The following is a 20,839-nucleotide window of genomic DNA, read 5'->3' on the forward strand; positions in this document are numbered from 1 at the left end:
CAGGGCTGTGATGATTTCTTCAGTGATGCATCAGAAACAGGTGCAGAAGCCGTCGTGCTTATCAAAGTTGCCTTACTTTTCCCAGCTCCCAACGGCAAACAGCCTCCAGAGTAGGGGTGGGCGGACAACTCCGTTCCGCCCACGGAATGTGCAGAATTTTGCCTGTTCAGTAAAGTAGGCAGAACAGGCAAATATCCGCACACTCAGGGAGGAGCGGAGTTGGCCTCCCGCCAGCCATCGCCCGCACTATTAAAACTTTATAAATACGAATTTAAAACACCTTACCTTATCGGCGACGTCCCCGGGCTTCCCTCCTTCTCCATTGCAACTTTTTCTTGAAAACTGTGCATGTACGGGTGCCCACGCTTGCGCGTTTCTCGCGAGGGGCAGTATTCCTCCTCAGTTTCTCCAGCTCTTCTCCTTGACAAAGGTTCCTCTTGATTTCCAAGAAGTAATCTCAAAAGTCTGGGGTCCGGGCCCTTTTTATATAGAGTAAATCTCTTTGCTCTCTCCTGGTCCAGGGCTCCGGGCCCGGTCCAAAACAGTTCTGGGGGACACTTTGCAAATGCACAACAACCTCCATTGTCAGTGTGAGCCCTGGCTCCAGACACACCACGGGGAGGTGGAGCCATCATTCAGGTGCAGGTGCTTCTCCTCCCACCACTCCAAATGCAGACCAGGCCTATTCAGTCTAGCGCAGACTTATCCAGACTCTCTGAAGCCACTGCACATCCCCAGCCCCTGTCACTCCAAAGCCAGACAGTCAATACACATTCTAGCAGAGGCACACTGGATGGCTAAGCAAGAAAATACCTACTTTCTAAAAGTGGTATTTTCAAACACAGAATTTAAAAATCCCCCTCACTAAAAGATGCATTTTAACATTCTGAGTTCAGGCTAACCCTGAGCGTAGTACGGTAGTCGCGCTACGCGAAGCTACGCGAAGCTACGCGAAGCCGTTCTCGAACTACGCGAGCTTCGCAAGCGTGCGTAGTAGCTTGCTGGTCCCGTTCCCAAGCCGTTTTTCTTGCTTGGGAGTGCGTTGTGCGTGTTCGGGGCACTGTCTGCGTGTTCGGTGGATTGGAGCGTGCGACCTTACCCATGTGGTGGGCTATGGGCGCGGCCATCTTGTTTTTTCAACTGTCCCGCCCGCTTGCGTCCCCTATTTCCTCTTCCGGGTCGCGTATAACGTGTTCGCGCGGTGCACGTCTTGTTCGGGAACACAACTACTTGTTCACGCTGACAAAGTGCGTGTTCGCGTGAAATCGCGCGCGAACTTACCCACGTGGTCGCGATGGGTGCGGCCATATTGTTTTTCACACTCTATGCTGTGGTTCTGGGCCTAGTTTTCAATCCACCTTATATCTGTGCAATCGTTACCTATTTTCACAGTTTTTCTTTCTGTTTTTACTTATCATCTATCTCTCTCTGTCCCTAAGTTTATATTTTGCATTTTAGTTCTACTTTTCCACCTTTTTTAAACTTTTCTACTGTTTTATTTTACTTCTTTATTTAAGCTCCTACTTCTTCCCCCTAACTTTTTTCCCTTTGTTCTAACTTTTCTTTTCCTCCTCCACCTCTACCCCAGAACCATGGGAAAGGGGAGCAGCAGAACCGGCTCGAAGGGCAAGGCGCCTGCGCCCAAGAGCCGGCTGCCTTGCAGCAGAATGCGACCTTCAGGGTTGAGGGCCCGGAATCTTTTCGGGGAGGCGGAGGTGGCCGCCCTTGTTTTTTTTATCCAGCGCCACCTCCCCTTGACCTTGGCAGCAGGCGGCAGGCCAGGCTCTGGTTACCTCCCAGAGGAGTGTCACCGCCGGTGGGCGAAGGTGCGCCGGATATCCGAGAGACGGTAGACTGCCCGGCGCACCTTCGCCCACCGGCGGTGACGCTCCTCTGGGAGGTAACCAGAGCCTGGCCTGCCGCCTGCTGCCAAGGTCAAGGGGAGGTGGCGCTGGATAAAAAAAACAAGGGCGGCCACCTTCGCCTCACCGAAAAGATTCTGGGCCTTCACCCCTGAAGGTCGCATTCTGCCAGCAGCTGGCCCACCGGTGGGCAGACATTCTGCACAGGGACAGGACCTGTTGGACCTGCTAGGTGTCGAGGTCATAGGGCTTGGTGAGTAGCTAGTAATATTAATATATGTATATATAGTAGTATAAGTATTGTGTATAATTCTTGGACGAATAAGTAACACGATTACTTGTGCGCTTAGTTACATTGCAGATCAATTCCGTCTCAAAATCTTCTGTTACCGTATGACACAGGTGCTGCTCGCTCGCCACTTCTCTTACTGGTTTGTATTTGTAACTGTGCGCTAGCTTGGGCTGGTGATTATTGATGTTAGAGTTTACTTTAGAGAACTGAAGTTAGTTAATGCTATTGCTAGAGTCTAGTCCTTACATTGTCCTTTAGTGAAATTGTGGTGGATGGATAGTATTAGTTTATATTTTCTTAACGGTCTGCATGATGCGGCGCCTCCTCTGTCACTGAATGCTTAGTTAGTTCTTATTTATCCCACCCCTCCATAGAACCGGTTTGCAGTTTGTTTACTGAGTGGTAGGCTTAGCAGCAATAGCATTGTCACGTCAGTCAGTAGCAGTTCATATGACGCAAGCAACCAACAATTTCGTGTATGCACAAATTTATGCATGTGTCCTACTCCTCCATCTCATCTATGCATGTTTGCGGGCAAAAATAAAATGGAAATGCCGACTTACTGAACAATTGGCCCGGCTGGATTCTAGAATAGGTGGTGTAGGTCAGGAGGTACTGGCTTCGTTAGTATATTCTGCAATCAGAATGTTAATGGAACATTTGATTAGTGTTCTATAAGTAGACGGTCTGTGAATCCTGCAAGCCAGTAGTCATTTAGACTTCGAAGTAAATTTTATTACAATTGTTGTTTCCTAAAATGTTTGAGAGGATTTTTGAATGATGTATTTGTTTCACAGCACTCAATGTTTCTCTTTCTTTATTATTTCTTACATGATCAGCACCACCCAGGGGCACGAAGACGGGGACCGAGTCGGCGGGACAACCACGAGAGGAGCGCTCCTCTACCGAGGATCCTGCTACTGGCCCCAGTAAGTCCTCCAGTGCTTATATTATTATGAATTATATTTCCCTAACTTTTTAATGCACCTTATTGTTTCAAACCTATTAAGCCTCCTTCCTAATTAAATGTTAGCTAAACCTTCTTTGGTCTTCAATTTGTTTTCCAAATTTTGGGTATCTAATGCCATCCCTGACTTTGAATTCCTTCAAACTGCTTCTGCCCGATGACTCTCTGTGCTACTACTATTAGACTGTCTTTAGCTAAGCTTGCCCTGTTGGCCACTCTTTAGTTAAGATAAAGCTGTGATAGAATAGCTGTAGCCACTGGGTCCACTCCTGTCTTTTGCGTTGTCCTCTGTAATCTCTAGTCTTTGTCAATTCCCACCCCAAAAATGCGAAACCAGATGTTTGCCTACTAATTTTTGTTAGGTTATTATACTACTACTACTGTTGCGGTTATTCTCTGCACAGGCACATACAGAACTATGCACAAGAAAATAGGATGTTGGTGATAGGGAGGTTGGACCTTACTTACACCCTAGTCACAGAACTCAGTCAGAAGAACCCACAATTCAACGACAGTCTACCTACCTAAGTGTCTCAGTCATAGTCATTTGTCCCACTCCCGACCCCCACAAGAAGATAGTGAGATATACCCAATGATTTTCTTACACAACCCAGAACAGAAGAACACCCTTTCGCTCACTCACTCGTTTAAGTCCACAACACCCCAGACACTCAAAATATATCACAGAGTCTATGTGCACGTTCAAAAACTTTTTTTTTAATAACAAGCTTTGTATTGTTGTAACTTGTAAGTTATTCCATGAAAAACATCCAGCTCCACCATGTAAAATAAAGAAGATTAAATACTCTACATTTTTGTACAACTAGTGCACGATAGAGAACTGTGGGAATTGTGGGAGACCCCTCACCGTTGAACGTATACTGGTTACACATGCATCTTTCGAAAGCTCTGCTAATCTCTCTGGTTCGTAGAAGGGAATCTTCTCATCTGCCTAGGAGAAAAATGTTGCACGTTAGAAAGTGAATACAACTATGCCAGTTTATAGCAGTCATGCCAAAGAGTGTAACATTATGGATACGCAAAAGGGATTAACAATACTGTAAGTAAGTAAGTAAGTAAGTCAACCTCTTTAGTTGTATGCAACACTCATGTGGCCTCAAAGGTGTCTTTCTTACTGTGCAACAAGCTGCAAGGTAACAACATGGGCAAAACAGCAGACCCAGATCATTCTAAAATGGTTACATGGCTCAGGCTAACGTTCCAAAGACTAGAGTAGGAGTAGAGATTAGATGACCCTAGGGACCATCTAATAAAGTAAAACTAAACTCTGTCTAATGACTGCTGTACAGTGGTACGCAATTTGGACTAGTTACACTTACAATGCTTTATGTTGTACGTAACTGTATTTTCAATCTTCCTTCCTGGTGAAGTACAACTAGTAAAATAGGGGAAGTTGTGCAGGCATCTCAAAAGGTGTACTTGCTTTTATAGGTGCACAATCACTACCAACGACCAGTGCCACTGCCGACGGGGCCAGCGGCGATACTAATGCCATCCAGGAGGGGACAGTGGCTGCGGCACCTGCAGTAGCAACAGTGGGGGAGGAAACTTCAGCGGTGGGCGGTGGTAAGTTATATTCATTACTTATTTGCTTTACTAGGTGGAAGGGGAACATTTCCCTCACTGTGCTATGAGACTTATTAAGAAAGTATGAATTTGAAATTGTACTGGATAATATACAATGGTTGAAGAAGACACCCTTTGCAGCATTACCAGCGTGAGTTGAGTAAAAAGGCCTCTTCTGTCAGACTCCAACTCAGCTGTGAAAGTTATGGAGAAGATTAAAGTCAGATCAGATGACCTTGAGGGATGTGTTGAACAAAAAGGGAAAGAAGTGAACTAGGGAGGAAGGAGGAAGGACGAAAGATGTAATAAGACTACCATAGAAGGATACTTTGGAAGGTTCATGCACGTGGCTGATATGAATCCGATGCATGGGTTGTTGAAGGATGGGTAGAACTGGAAGGTGAAAGTGAAGATGCATGCCTGGTTGGGCAAAACAATATGGGTGCATGGATATAGTGGATAGCAAGAATCATGAGCGGAGTTTGTGACAATGAAACCCAAGGCAAGGAAGGAGTGGACGCATGGGTGGTTGTTGGTGAAAGTGAAACCAGCTAAGGCGATAATAAAGAATGATAGACATTTATTTTTATTGGTGGTTTTCCCCCTAAATGTATTGTATTCATCATAGGTGGAGACTGTCACTGGAAGCAGAGTCTTACTTTGAAAATATAAAAGGAGATACAAAAAATACTGGTGTTCTTCTGTGTACTCAAGTCCACCCATAGTACTAGGGCCAGTATAATGCCAGAAAAAACTTCAACAAAAGTTACAGGCAGGGGAAGCAGGAGGATAGATTAGATAGATACTAAAAGTTGCCACCATTTGTATGTACTGCGCTTGGTAGTGCTACTATGCCACTATGTGTTGAATTAATTTGGAAGAGTTTCAGTTACAATTCTGTTTATTTTTTATAGATACTGATACTCCTTCCCAAAAACCATCAAGGAAGGAGTTGGCAGCCAGGGCCCGGCAAAGGAAACTGCAGGCCATTGTGGAGGAGTACCGCCGGCTGATGGCTGAGGCCGAGGAGGAGGAGGAAGAGGCAGCAGCTGCTGCCTCTACCAATGCCCCAGGCCCCAGCCAGGCCCCACCTGCAGGAGTACGGCGCCGTGGCGAGGCATCCGCTCACCGCCGGCATTTAACAACATCTGCCGCCCCCCCACATCATGGATGGAAATGTATGTGCCGTGCATTTCGGCAAAAGATTCTCCTCCGGGTGTCAAAGTTGGAAGATCAATTAGAGGAGCGTGTGAAGATATTGGTGGACAAACACCTTAAAGCCCGCCGATTGTGATGGACCCTGTTCATTTGCCCCTTTTTTAATACTTTTGTTGGTGGGTGGGAATTGGGTGTTGGGGTTATTTTTGTGGGACATTCTTTGGACTTGGACATTGGTTGGGGTTAGGGTGGGGATAGGGTTGGGATAGGAGAGGACTAGGAGGATATTTTTTTATGTACATCAATAAATTTTATTTATTTGCAACGTACACATATGATGTTGTTTTGTGGTGGGGTTACTGTTGTACGTCACAAGGTTTACTCTACATGCAGGGCAGCGGCCAGTGTTTGATTGAAATAATTTATTAATTGACCACATGTAACAACATCATGCCAACAGATAGATGCGGTACCCCTCACTGAGTTATATTTGTCCTATTTGTACTACCAGTCTCTCCTCCATTATACCTCCTAGCAAACTTCTCTTCTTACCTGTGATTGATGATGATTAAGTTTGGCACTGCAAGCAGGGCTGCATGGTTTCCCAAGACAACGGAAAATATGCTGTGGTTGTGTGATGATAATAGTAGACTAGTAGACACTGGCACTAGCATTGGAAAACAAAAACAAAGAGACAGTCATTTGCCTGAGACAGAATGTGGGAGAAGTTGAAAAATACAGTACATAAGACTGACCCAAAAAAATACAAACAATATTGCAACTGCTAGTGCTAAACTCAAAGAAATCAATGTTGTCGGGGACTGCCAGAAGATAAATGTAGTTGTGTTGAAGGAGTCAGTAAAACACAATCCAATTCGTAAACTTAAATGCTGTCAAATTAAATTCAAACAATGCCACTAATTATTTAGATGTATTTGTTGGGTCTATTTGGGAAATTAATTGCCTTGTACACTAGTACATACAGTGAGCTTGGGTGGGCAAGCATAAGAGGATCCTCGCCCTGCCTCGTTGACATTTGATTTCATTAGTGTTGCTTTCACCACATCTGCCCCAGCAAGCGTGTGATCAATTGCTGGCGTAGATTTAATATAGTCACACCTCAATATAAAACCACACAGCCCGGGGGAAGAGGGTTAGGGTTTGATGAATGGATGGGAACGGGGGTTTGGGGAAAGGTTTGACAAAGAAAAACAGTACGCATGGAGACAACAAAAGCAAAACAATGAAGAAGATGATTGATGATCCACTACTACCCAATAAATGTAAAGTCAAGTAAGAAAAACAAAATGGATGCATGATGAAGGTTTATTATTAACTTGATGGTTAATAATAAGTGGTACTTACTTAACTACTACTACACAATTCAAAGGAAGTATTTCTTATACATGATATGAATATGACTTTTGCCTAGGCTGTATGCCCTCTGAGAAACCGTAATACCTGATGTAGCGGGCTGAAAGCTAGCAAAGAAAATTAAGAGATAGTTTAAGGGCACAATCAATTACCAAACACAAGCATAAAATAAATGAAGAGGAAAAAGGAATCAAAGAAAATTACGAAAATTATACTAAAGTTAATGTATTATGTTATCCAGGGCCAAATGTATAGTTGTATCTCATCATTCATCTTCGTCCTCCCTTCCATGGACACTGTGACTGATTATATCATTCTTGGGCGCCTCTGGCTGGATGATGATGAGGAGGATGGATTGGTAAGGTAAGTGTGAGTTGTTGCTCCACGTATAATAGCGCTGGGTGAAAGGCCGGCCTGTAAGTGTTGATGAAAGAAGAAATGGGGTATTACAAAATAAGTTAACAGAATGAAAACATAAAAATAAATTACGGTGTAGTGCAAAACAAGACTCGTGAGAGAGAAGATTTTCAGACTGAGGCTGCTTGGATACATTGATTAACTCTACTCTTCTAGTTGCACAGCAGTCATCGAGAAGAACAACAAGATAGGAGCCAGCACAGAACAGTTACATGGCCACACCACAACACCGGGCCGTGACTGGTCTGTGGCCCAAACTCCATTTACCTACATTTTTCACAGTTTCAGACAAAAAGGCATATACATCAACCTAGCATTTTTCAAAACAAGTGGTTAAATCAATGCGCCAATGGCAGTCAATCATACCACTATTCTATTCCACCACTGCACACACATGTAGCCTAGGTCTGCTGTGGTTCTTGTTGATTGGTTGTGTGTTTACCTTGTATTCCACTTCCTGAACATATTCCATCAATCATCTCTGATCAAACTGACTGACAGCGTGCAAAGATGGTATGGTAGTCATCATCATTCATCATCCGGTGTGGCACGTGTACGTGTTCTCCAACAGACCACCAACAGCAACTCAGTCTGTAGTGAGTGACTACGATTAAGTCCAGAGTCAGACTGCACCTGCAGTAGTAGGAGTACAATTGGATACATATTATTAAACAACATGGAAACATTGACCATCACTTGAGACACAAGTACTTTGTTATTATATTAAACTACTAGTATATTTCTACTTCATGCACATTTGCTCTGAATCAGCAAGCAGCCAATGCAATGTATGGCATCATTCATTTCATATACCTGTCTTTCTCTTCTTTGTGGCTGTCAGATCACAGATGCAGCAGAGTCTTCTGAAAGTGATGACGAGTTTACTTTAATTTTGGAGCCCTGCTCAAGTTCTGACATTGAAGAGTTGTGTATGCCTGCAGACAGAGATGTAGCCTTAAGACAGTGATGCATTTCATATTGGAAACAAAACAGAAGATGGCTATAGTCACGTAAGTTTCACTTGTTATGGAGGGACTGTTAGAGGCTAAATTATTGCACTATTGTCCATCTCCATCCAATGTACATTGGCAAGATGGAAATGTATTTAGGGTGAGTCAGGAAGATGGAGCAGGACTCTGATGAGTGGAGTGCACAGTACATGCTCAGATGTGCAACTCCAGTAGGTAATTAAAAGAGAAAGGAAGATGGTGTTGGTTTTGAAGTTTGAGTCAGAAAGACAGATACACACAAATAAGAAGGGTGAAATAAAGGAAGTGAGAATGTAACAATTTCAAAGCCTAGTTGTCAGGGAAGAGGAGCTCGTCCTCAAACCCTGGTGGTTCATCCGGCAGAAGTAGGTCCTGTAACCCACTAATTATTTCTTCCGACTCGCTCTCCTCTTCCAGCTCTGATTCACGTACTTTGTAGTCTGGTGGTATCAAGTGCTGATTCATTTTGATCATGGTTAACCTCTCCACGCTTTTGGGTGAGAGACTGGTCATTTTCACAGTCACAATGGCACCAGCAGCACTGAAAACACGATCAGAAGAGACACTTGCAACAGGGCAAGCTAGATACTTTATCGCCAGCCTGCTGAGCAGTGGCCATTGGCTTCTTGTCCTATACCAATACACCAATGGGCTTTGCTCCATGAACACCTCTGTTGTGTCATCCAGATAGGCCTGGACCAACCGCTCAATGTTCATTGGTGCTCGGGTTTGCTCGTCCTCTTTTTGCTTTGGGATAGCAACGGACTTACCCATCCCTTTCTGTAGAAACCAAGCAGCTATTTTTTTGCTTGTGTCTGATGAATCAGACCCTGTTGGTGCGGTTGTTGTTATTGTTTGTGTTGGTGACTGCTGGGAAGCAAATGCACTGCTCGCATGCTGTGAAGAAGAACTTGACTCTGTAGGATGCTCGGTAGTAGTTGCACTGTCCTGGGCTGGTACTGGCAGGCCTCTAATTGAGAGCCGTTCATTTTCTAAATCAGTGGCTTCCTCGGCTATTACAGTTTTGTACTTGGAAACATCCCCGTCTGAAAAAGGAATTACTGCATTACTGTTCACAAATAATTTGTACCGTGGATCCAAAATTGTGGCAGTAATGTAATGTTGATGCGACACAATCTTATTTTGAATCCTTGTATTCTGAGATAAGCGGCCGGCTAAGGACTTCGCCAAATTACATGCTTCAAGTTTTCTTTCACTACTTCGTATGTTTCAGACACCTCCTTCAGCTCTTGCTCCAGCATGTACAACAATGGGATAGCTTGGCTCATAGTACAGTCCTCCCTGCTGACTGCACGTGTGAAGACCTCAAAAGCAAGTAGCATCTCTGTCAGGCATTTAATGAGGTCCCATTGCGACATCTCAACTGTCATGGCTTTAATAACACCAGTTGGATCCCCTGATCTTCTTGTCATGACATAAGCATTAAGTGGTATGTACTGCTCAAACAGCCGATCAAGCATGTAATAAGTAGAGTTCCAACATGTTGGTACCTCCTGGATGAGTGCTTTGACTGGCATTTTATACTCACGTTGATTGACCCTCAGCTGCTTCCGGGCTTTAAAAGAATGATTGAAATGCGTGCAGATTCTTCTGCAAATGGTCATTAAGCTGCTGACTTTGCTTTCATTTTTCAGAAAGTCTTGAACCACAATGTTAATGCAGTGTGCCAAACACGGGACCCTAAAATAGCCACCATCTTCCATGGCCTTAACTACATTACTGCCATTGTCGGTGGCAACAAAACCAATATTGAGGCCTCTTGGTCGCAGCCATTCAAAGACCTTGCTGTTGAACTCATCCCAAATGTTTGCTGCAGTATGCGATGTCTCCATAGAAAACATGGCTACAGTAGCATGTTTGCGAGTATCATTAACAATCTCAGTAGTGTCAATGCCTGTAGATATCTTGTCTCTAACACCTGTAAAAGAGATCCAGTGTGCAGTGATGCGCATGTAATCAGTGGCTTGGCTACTGGGCCACATGTCTGTTGTCAGGTGGATACTATGCAGAGCACTCTGCTGCAAGGCTTTTCCAAGCAATTCCAGCACGTCGGGGTGTAGTGCTGGAACAGCAACTCTGGCAAAATAGTAGCGGCTGGGAACATTCCATTTTGGGCAGAGGGTTGTCACAAATTCCAGGAAACCCACCCCTTCAACAAAAGAAAAAGGGAGAAGGTCCAGAGCTAACATTTTAGCAAGCTTAGCATTGTACAAACGTGCTATTGGGTGGTTGCGCTCGTACTTTCCCTCCTGCCTAAACATGCTAACAATGGTACGCTGCTTGGTATTTCTTTCTGATGTGCCCGATGCTGTCATTCCTGTCGCAGATTTTTCACCCGTACTCCTTGGTCTCATCGGGTTACTCTTACTCTGGTGCCACAGAGATGTTGCTGATGCGGAGGATGTGGGATCTACCACTGCAGTGCTGGGGAGTCGGACAGGGGTACTTAGTGTACCACTACTAGATAGAATGTCTCCCTCTTCTTCCTGTTCGACCTGTGGACCTTCTACTGCTTCCCCACCAATATTAATGGTTCCTGCTTTTATGATACGTAGGTGGTCCTCCCACTTGATTGGGTGGTGTTTTTTCATATGGGTCATTTGGCCTCCGGTACCATAGTTTGTACCAAGCTTACCACGACTAACAGAGGAATGACAAATGGAGCATATAGCAAGGTTCTCCTCCTTTTCGCTAACTGTAAAGAAGTCCCACACTGGGGAGCTTAACTTTTGTCTCCTGCTAGAGGTGCCACTTCCAATGCCGGATGAACTGGAGGTTGTGTGGTGAATTTCATTATGTGGCTGCACAGTAGTACCACTACCTACTTCTGCTGAGGTGGAACTTGTGCTGGATGTAGGACGCTGCCGGGCCTGTGCAAATGTAAAAATGGAAGCTGGAGGTAGTTTTGGTGTGGCCTGTGTTGGTGGTATGCGTGCTGCATCCCTAGTCGCAGCCATTCTTGCTAGGGTTAAAATGTCGGTCTCCATGTCCTCAGGGCCAGGAGTAATGCTTGTGATGACTGGGTCTGACTCATCATCACCATCATTATCCGGCTGCTCAACATCGCACTCCATAAGTGGTAGGCTTTCCTGGAACCTTCCTTTTCCCTAGCCTGGTCTTCTTGGGATGTCTCTCCCTCTCATGCTCAGATTGTTGTGGCTCCCAATTGAGATCAAGATCATCAGAAGGGATGCTTGGCGAAGAACTCGATGGACTAACCCTCCTTTTCCTTGGTGGGGATTGGGAAAACAATAGATCTCCTGCATGAGGTGCTTCCTCTTCTTGCTCTGCATCAGGCTCAGTTTCCTGAACTGCCCCGACTTCGGGAGGAACAACAACTACTATTGCCGGTGGTGGTTCTTGAACAACAACTATTGCAGGCGGTGGTTGTGGTTGTTGTTTTCGTTGAACATCTACTATTGCGGGCGGTGGTTGTGGAACACCTACTATTGCAGGCGGTGGTTGTGGTTGTTCTTTTCGTTGAGCATCTACTATTGCGGGCGGTGGTTGTTGAACAACTACTATTGTGGGCGGTGGCTCAGGTTGAACATCTACTATTGCGGGCGCTGGTTGTTGTTCACCACTTTTCTGCTATGTTCCCTCTTGCGTGGAATGTGTACTACTTTGAGATAGCGATAAATTCAGCTCAGGCTCAGTATCACTGCTTTCCACCATTAGGCTGGCTACCTCTTCCCCACTCATCTGCTTGGGCCTGGGTTGGTGGCTTGGGCCCACTGATGCGGAGTTGCTGGCCCCAGCTTGGACCCCGGTCACTGCTGCTGCAGGCGTACTTTTTTTTGTCCCAAAAAAGGTTTTCGGGTCAACACCAGACTTAAGTGTCACTTCCTTCTTCTTTTCTTCCTTCTTCTCAGCAACTTTCTTGGTCTTGGAGGACCTGGTACCTGCTTTCTTTGGGCCCATCTTCTTCAGATGTCAGCTGCAGCACTCAGTTGCACAAGTTGCTGAGAATGATGTCTGGTCAGGTTAGTCACACCACACGTGACGTAGTACAGAAGGAAGTCCGTCTGGCAGTAGAACAGGCGATGAATGATGACAGACACCTCCTCTTCAGTCTTTTGTGCACCTGCAAGCAAAGAAGGCAGAACAACATCAGTCAAATATGGATTTATTTTAGCTTTAATTTTAATTACTACTAGAAGTATTAGTACAACCAGTAAGAGTAAGAATAGCAAAGAACTAAAATGCAAATGTAGTGGAAATGCAACTTGTTTATCCTTAATTTGTGCATCATTTCGGATGGATGCAGCATCAGTGACCTGCAGCAGATAGCAATGGGGATGTGAACAGTAGTAAGCCAACAGGAACAATGGCAAGACACAGGCCAATTTGTCAAAAACAAAACAGCACACTACTACTAACACCACAGCTCCACATGGGCACTCTCATCACAGGTACATGGGTAAAGGCCAGAAAACAATAAACTCAAGCAGGCCTATATCCCTCCCTATATGGCCAGAAAAAGGAGGATGCCTGCATCACAGTTTAATGCAAAAAAGAAAATCCCCATGGCTACAAGGTTTGAAAGTAACACAACAACACAAACAACAAAGGCATTTAGAGTTATCACCCAAACAGTTAACTACACCCCAAACACCACATTTGAAAATTCAATGCATTGTTGCTACCCATGCCCTAAATCAAATGATGTTAAATTCAACAGATAAAATGGACAACGCTACATCAAGCATCCCGCTGACTATGTCTGGGACTCTAGGCCTACTGGCAGAGAAAATCACATAAGTTTGTAGGCCCGCGGCAAAAAAACTAAACCACGATGGAAGGTCACACAAAATGGCCGCCCCCACATGGCCTGGTGGCCACCCCCAAAACATGAAAAGAAAGAGAAGACAGACAATACATTCCTATGGCAAAAGGACAATGCTTGGCTTGACAAAATGGCCGCCAAGCCGCCCACATGGTCAGGCCACCCTCAAACAACAAAGTACATAGAGGACAGAAACAGTAAGTGGTCCATGCTCTAAAAACTACAAGCAAATGACAACCTGAGGAGTTTCTTTTAGCATAATTAACAGAATCTACATTTTTGGGAACGTTTTAGGCAACTCGAGAGATATTGCTCGCGAGAATGCAAATTCGGCGTGTTCGGCAGCGCGAACTGTACAAAACTTCGTTATCGCGTGCCCGAGCACGCACATTGAGCGCGTGAAGAAGACAAAAACTGTAAGGTCGCGTTGTAGCACTGTGCAAAGTTACCAAAACTACACGAGCTGAATTCTAGGGTTACCTAGTGCGCAGAAAAAGCCATATTATTCAACACACACCCAAAACTTGCAATTCAACACCAAACACACATGTTGCTAATCAATCCAAAGCCATCCATGACCTACATGATGTTACACTTACAACTTAAACACCCCTATAACAGTTGAACAACTTTCACCCACTGGCAGAGTAGGCCACAAGCTTGGAGACCTATGGCAAAAACACAGAGGATACTACTAGTACCAGGAAATGGCCGCCACGACATGGACAGGCGGTCACAATAAAAAAAAGAAAAGGAATAAAAAAATAAGAAAGGAATAAAAATAAAAAACAGACAAAGCAGGCCTATGGGAAAAGCAAAATGCATGGCTTCACCAAATGGGAATGAGCACCAGCCCCATGGCCAGCCCACCAACAAGAAAGTACATACAATTTAAATAAACTCAAGCAGGTTTATCAATAACCCTATATAGCCAGAAAAAGGAGGATGCCTGTTACACATCACAGGTTAATGCAAAAAAGAAAATCCCCATGGCTACAAGGTTTGAAAGTAACACAACAACACAAACAACAAAGGCATTTAGAGTTTTCACCCAAACAGTTAACTACACCCCAAACACCACATTTGAAAATTCAATGCATTGCCACCCATGCTCTAAATCAAATGATGTTAAATTCAACAGACAAAATGGACAACGCTACATCAAGCATCCCGCTATCTATCTCTAGGACTCTAGGCCTACTGGCAGAAAAAATCACACAAGTTTGTAGGCCTGCGGCAAAAAAACTAAACCATGATGGAAGGTCACACAAAATGGCCGCCCCCACATGGCCTGGTGGCCACCCCCAAAAACATGAAAAGAAAGAGAAGACAGACAATACATTCCTATGGCAAAAGGACAATGCTTGGCTTGACAAAATGGCCGCCAAGCCGCCCACATGGTTAGGCCACCCTCAGACAACAAAGTACATAGAGGACAGAAACAGTTTGTGGTCCATGCTCCAAAAACTACAAGCAAATGGCAACCTGAGTTTCTTTTAGCAAAATTAACAGCATCTACATTTTCGGGAACGTTTTAGGCAACTCGAGAGATATTGCTCGCGAGAACGCAAATTCGACGTGTTCGGCAGCACGAACTGTACAAAACGTCGTTATCGCGTGCCTGAGCACGCACATTGAGCGCGCGAAGAAGACAAAAACTGTAAGGTCGCATTGTAGCACTGTGCAAAGTTACCAAAACTACGCGAGCTGAATTCTAGGGTTACCTAGTGCGCAGAAAAAGCCATATTATTCAACACACACCCAAAACCTGCAATTCAACACCAAACACACATTTTGCTAATCAATCCAAAGCCATCCATGACCTATGATGTTACACTTACAACTTAAACACCCCAAAATCAGTTGAACAACTTTCATGCACCCACATGATGAGGACTCTAGTAGTACCCTTGGGCCTACTGGCAGAGTAGGCCACAAGCTTGGAGGCCTATGGCAAAAACACAGTGGCTACAAACACAAAATGGCCACCACCACCTGGCCAAGCCACCCACAGAAAGTAAATGAACTCAAGCAGGCCTACACTAACTACATGAACTACTAGGGTTACCTAATTTTACTTTAAAAAAAATTAAATTCCACTACAACAGAGTATGCAATTAAATCCAATGCCATCCATGATGTTTTACAGACACAACAGAAACATGGGTGGACCCTTGGGTACCTCTAGGCCTACTGGATGAAATTTCAAACACATACAACTTGGCCCCTCATGAAAGTACAGGCCTCCCTCAATAATAATTTTTAAGAAAGATTGAGAAGCAAGGGGGCGCTATGTGGCGCACTGGTGTATGGACGCCTCTTCGTAAGGCTCTCACAGCCTGGCGCAATTAATCCTATAATCGATCCTCGAACCGATATGTGATTGGGCTGAAACTGCCACCATCTGCTGAGGAGGCTGCCCGGATGCTCCGGTGAAATTTTCAGGCTGATCGCTCATACCCCAAGGCTGGTGGAGGCTCCGTTGTGCCCAGCGACCTGGACTGCTGGAGGGCTTGATGCAGCCGGCCGGCCTGCCGCACAACGCGAGGCCGAGGATCCAGTAACAGCTGCTGGGCCCTGGAAGGCGCGAAACTAACGGAGCGGCGGTGGCGAGACGCGCTGTCCGAGCTCCACTCCTCATAGCGGCGCCTTGAAGATAGCGGTGCTGTTGCTCGGCCCATCTACCCCTGCAGGTACTCGCTATAATATCCTAGATCCCCTGGGCAAACTGTTTATTGCTGAGTGCGACCAGCGGTCTGCTGACGGCTGTCGGGGGTGGAGGCCATCTTAGGAGCGGCCCCTCAGCCTATCCACGAGACATTCAGGGGATCGCTGATCACATACCCCCAGGCGTGGAAGACATCGCGGTGCACGCAGCGCCGGCTGCATATGCCGTCAGCTCTTGGGAGCTACCCGGGAATCGGCTGATCTCAGCGGTCCATCTTCTGGCTGCCCCTTGACAGCGGGGTGAGTGGAGCGAGCGGCGCTGTGCAGGGGCCGAGGCTGCGGCCATTATTGGGGATCTACAACTACTATCCAGCTACTGGCATTAACTGGGTCCTAAAGTGAAAGTGCACGACGGTGTGCAAGAGGCAGGAGACGCAGGTGGTACCGGCCACTTGGAGACGGCGGTGGCTTGCCATGCACTAAAACCTTTGGCACTTACTAATCCTTATTGACTGCGACCACCGCCCCTCACCGGCTAATTAACATCCTGGGAGAGGAGGCTGCTCCATGCGACTGACTGTGCTGCGGGCCTAATTCACGAGTACTGCCAATGGTGCGCGACCGTCCTACCACCCTGAGGGCAATTGACGCACGGTGAGACAGCGGTGGGGTGGTCTCACTGGGAGACCCCTAAGTCGGAGTTGAAGAAGAGATTGGAGGACGAAGGAGACGACAGATACTGGCATTAACTTTGATTTAAACCCCACCCGAGTGCTGATATTTACTGGCGCTCGTTGCGACGGTACAGACACTGCGTTGATAGTGCTCACCGAGCCTGCATACCAGTGGTGAACTAGCTGCTCACTTTACTGCGCACTGTGCTGCTTGTGTGTGATTGGTGGTAAGATGGGCCGACCTGACGCGCGTCAGCCGAAGCTTACATTTGATGCCGCGAAGAAGTCAACCCGTACCAATCCGGAGCAACTGCTGCAGACGGAAACCAGTAATCCTACTAGTAGTCAGACGACCAACTCCACAGATATCCAGGAAATCCTACGTGAGATGCGACAGGGATTCGCAACTATTGCTGATAAGGTGGACAGAATATCGTCCAGGATGGATGCTGTCGTGCACAAGCTGGATGTCCATGAGGGGAGACTGAAGGAAGCGGAACAGCGGATCTCAGACGTTGAAGATACCTCAGGACAACATACTTCACGACTTACGCGGATGGATGACCTGCTACGCACAATAGCGGCGAAGAACGAGGATTTGGAGGCGAGGAGTCGCCGTAATAACATACGCGTAGTGGGTATTCCGGAGTCCACCAATGTGGGCAGAATGGAGGACTATGTGGAAAAACTCCTGTTGGCTTTGGTGGGCTCGGACGCATTCTCCCCCCAGTTCATTGTAGAGAGGGCGCACAGATCCCTTGGACCTGTACCCAAACCGGGCATGAAACCGAGGCCTATCATAGCCCGCTTGCTGAACTATAGGGATAGAGACACAGCACTACGGGCGGCTCGGACCGCCAAAGCACTTAACTATGATGGAAACAGCTTCACGATATACCCTGACTTCACTCTGTTGTAATTGAGGAAGACTCCACAAATAGGTAAGTAAAGCATGAGCTTTATTGCAGCACAGATGTAGGTAGGTCAGCCCCCAGTCCAACCAGAGCTCCAACTGCCAACAAGGCGAAGGAGCGTTCCAGAACCTAGAACTTAGGAAAGGATCTAGAGTGCTGGCCAGAGAAAGAAGCCAAGCACTGTACAACATATCTCCCCTCGTTGCAAGGAAAGAAAACACATAAAAGGAAAACATACTAGTGCACATAGTCATTCAGGTACGTGGGAGGGCGACGAGAGCGAGAGCTCCTTAAACCAACATCAGCCAAGGAAGAGGAGACAGGAGCAGGAACAGAAGTAGAAACAAGCGAAGCAGGAGCAGAATCAACCACAGGGCCCCTATGATATGTACGCAAAGAGGTAGAAGCATCACCACCACCCACCTCCCTCCGTTCAATTGGCAAGGGTATGGACAGGGTAGAGCTACCAGAAGACAGTAAGTATCCATTACAACCATCACCATGAGCCGGGAGCAGATCATCAGAAGGAAAGTCTTTGCGTTTCTGGTAGAGGGCCACCCTCCGGTAATTCCAACTTTCACCGTTAGCCAGAACAATGAAGTGGGGAAAAACCCTCTTGACTTTGTAGGGACCCCTAAATTTGCTGAGGCCTTTCGCAAATCTTCCTGGCTTAACCTTAACCAGGTCACCAACAGAAATGGGCAAGGAAATGTTGTCATGAATTACAGGGACATCGCTATTAGAACTTTTCAACCATGCGGGGCTCAATTTGCCCACGGGCGTGCGACCACGCATAAGTTCAAAGGGAGACTTTTCACCAGTCTTATGGGGTGTGGAGCGGTAAGCCCAGACTAATTCCTGGACACGCTCTGTAGAGAAACAGCCAGATTCTACAAACATCTGAATTACCCCCTTGACCAGGCGATTCACCCTTTCACATATGCCATTGCCCTGTGGATTGTAAAGACTGGTCTTCTGATGTCTGATACCACACTCATTCACAAAATCAGTCATCTTCAAAGATGTGAGTTGAGTCCCATTGTCTGAAATGAGAACAGAAGGGTACCCCTCATTGATAAAAGTGCTTTTAAGAAACTTAATGGTGGCATCAGTGGTGATTTCCTTCACAAACTGTACACACAGCCATTTAGAGAAACAGTCGATTAAAACAATTGCAAAACGATAATCAATAGGTAGTTCATTCATAGGTCCTATAAAATCAATGCAAACACTATGCCAGGGAGTATTTTCAAAAGCAATTTTTTGCGTAGACTGAGAGCCCAAGACCTTGAGGCGTTTCTCCCCCTCCTTGCAGAAACCACACTTCGTAACACAATCCACTGCATCATTGTCGATAGAGGGCCACCAAAAGTTCATTTTGACGCGGCGTTGAGTGAGACTTTGACCCAAGTGCCCCTCATGAGCCAAGTCTAAAATCCTTTTCCTTAATGAGAAGGGAGGGACAAAACGGTCACCTCGCACCAAAACATCTTTACCCTCCAAAGAAAGTTCGTCCAAGATCTTTAGAAAGGGTCTGACTGAAGGACCAACAGTACTTTCCCTCCTAGTACCATTGGAAATAAGATCGATGACAGTCTTCAAGGTCAAGTCTTCAGCCATGCCTTTAGACCATTCATCACGAGAAAACGAACCACCGCCCACCAACAAAACATCCTCCATCACAGCAACTGCAAGATCATCAGACGGGATTCCAGAGTCGGAATCAGTGGAGGGAATGGGAAGTCTAGACAGACAGTCCGCTTGGACATTCCTCCACCCATGGACAAATTCTATCTCACACTGATAGTCTTGCAAACGGGAAGCCAGTCTCGCCAATCTCGGGGAACCTTTACCAGCCCCACCAGGAGCTAATACATTTAACAGGGGTTTGTGGTCTGTACGCAGGACAAACTTGTAACCCCATAGATAAGTTCGAAAGTAACTTGTTCCCCAGACTGCGGCAAGAGCCTCACGTTCTATTACCGAGTAGTTAGACTCAGAGGAGGACAGAGGTCTAGACGCGAAAGCAATGGTTTTCTCAGTGCTACCATGCCTTTGTAAGAGAACCGCACCAAGGCCAATGGCACTGGCATCAACCATGAGAATGGAAGACCGAGCAGTGTCAAAAGGGGTGAGAACATCGGCCGATTTCAGTTCTCCTTTGATAAGTCTAAAGCAGGACTCATGTTCAGGGGTCCAGTTAAATTTTACACCTTTTTTGAGTAAGGATCTCAGGGAAGCAGTCTTGGATGAGAAGTCTCTTACGAATTTCGAGTAAAACTCGATCAAGCCCATAAAGGACCGAAGCTGATCTTTGTCAACTGGGGAGGGTGCTAACTCAATGGCTTCGAGTAAATTTTTCTTGGGTTTAATACCTTTTTCAGATAAACAAAATCCTAAATACTCAATTTCCCTCAATAAAAAAGCACACTTTTCTTTTCTTAGAGTCAAACCAGCCTCATCTACTCTGATTAACACATCCTGTAAAATATTGTTGTGTTCCTGTAGGGAATTACCATAAATCAAGATATCGTCTTGAAAATATAGTACTTTATCAAGACCTTTAAAAACTTCAGAAACAAGTCTCTGGAACACACTAGCAGCTGAGACTAGCCCAAAGGGTAGTCTGGTAAATTGAAATGTGCCCTCACTGGTGATAAAGGCAGTTAAATGCTTAGAGCTTTCGTCCAAACAAATTTGATGATAAGCATGTTTGAGGTCTAACTTACTGAAGAACCTTGCTCCTTTGAGGGTTGATACTAATTCTCCTATGTTTGGTAGGGGAAACACGTCTGCCACGACACACTTGTTAAGAGAACGAAGATCCACACAGAACCTGATCTTGTTGTCCGGTTTCTGCGAGATCACAACGGGCGAAACCCAAGGGGACGCCTCAATGGGCTCAATGATTCCTCCTTGAAGCATCTCTTCAAGAGTAGCCTTGACCTCATCTCGCAGGGCAAAGGGCACTCTCCTTACTTTGTGTTGTACAGGTGAGCTGCCGTCCTTGAGGACTATGCGATGCGAATAGCCAATGAGTTCACCCAACTCATCTCTAAAAACGTTTTTATATTTAGTTAAAATGACCTCCAAGGATGGAGTTTCAACAATAGAAATGGGGTTATCAGATC

The sequence above is a fragment of the Lissotriton helveticus genome, chromosome 3_1 (genome assembly GCF_964261635.1).
Source record: "Lissotriton helveticus chromosome 3_1, aLisHel1.1, whole genome shotgun sequence".
In the NCBI taxonomy this organism is placed as follows: domain Eukaryota; kingdom Metazoa; phylum Chordata; class Amphibia; order Caudata; family Salamandridae; genus Lissotriton; species Lissotriton helveticus.